Source organism: Belonocnema kinseyi, chromosome 3, assembly GCF_010883055.1.
Source record: "Belonocnema kinseyi isolate 2016_QV_RU_SX_M_011 chromosome 3, B_treatae_v1, whole genome shotgun sequence".
NCBI classification, from domain to species: domain Eukaryota; kingdom Metazoa; phylum Arthropoda; class Insecta; order Hymenoptera; family Cynipidae; genus Belonocnema; species Belonocnema kinseyi.
The window spans coordinates 82,360,122-82,361,343 of NC_046659.1; positions in this window are offsets into that span (position 1 = coordinate 82,360,122).

A 1,222-nucleotide genomic window follows, 5' to 3' on the forward strand; every position below is an offset into this window, starting at 1 on the left:
CTGTCACCTCCACGTGGTAGACTCGGGAAACTATAACTTGATAGGATGTAGGCTGACGACAGGCGTTAATTACTAATCCGTTAGTACTTTATTTACTCAAACGCTTTATACATGAGAAGTTGGTTGAATCATGTATTTTTTTTAAAAAATTGCAAGAGCAATAACCAATTATTGTCGGATAATAAATTATAATAGTGAGGAATCATTTATCTTCAGAAAAATACTGTTCATTTTTAAGAAAGTGCTTTTTACTTAATATTTTTTCATAATAACTTCAAAAATTTTTAACTTCTTCAAACTTACTGGTTAACATTACTGAATAGTTTTTTCCGATGACTTCATGCAATTGTGGATCAATGTGAGTAATACAAAAAAATGGCATACTTGAAAACTGTTCCGTGGTATGCTGCCGCATAACGCCCGAGTGCGAGCGCGAGGACTCCCTCTACAACCGGCTCTGTAACTCAATGAATTTCAATTTGTCCATTTTCTTATTAGACATTTTACTTAGTAAAAAAGTCAAGCTTTCTTTTGAAACTATTTAAAAAAAATCGTAGATGCCTAAATTGCGAAAAAAGTTAAATAAACAATTGATTTATTGAAAAAATTATGTACACAAATTTTTTTGTTATAAATAATAAAATAGGATGAAAGCGTGTAAAAAGCACTTTCCAAAACCCTCATAAAAATTTTAAATCGCGTAATTAGAAAGGAAGTTACAGGCGTTTGAAACTACCCCTGCAGGCATTGAGGTTGAAAATTCAACCCCCCCTCACTTGGGGAGGGTTGGTAATCCTGGTCTATAAGTTTGTGGATTAACTACTGTTGGGTAGGCGAACATATTCCCAGAATTTAGAGACAATCGAAAAACATGACTTTTTGAGTTGGGGCAGTTGAGGAATAATGCCGCATATAATGATTCGACCGATGATTTAAATTTAAGGCTTGAACAACGTGCGTTAAACGCCTGTGTCCGTTTCATCTACAATTTGCCTAGATACAAACACATAACTCCATACAGACTTAAAGCTGGTTTGCTCAATGTTGCCAAGAGAAGACCTTGTATCATCCTGTTCCTCAGGGGGCTATTTAGGCCTAGGGACTTTTCTTGAATAAATACTAACTTTCGAGCCCATAACCTGAGACTCCCATAACCCGATTTCCTCTACCCCCAAACCCGGTTACGTGCGTATCATTGAGCTTAAACCCCTACAATCCAATT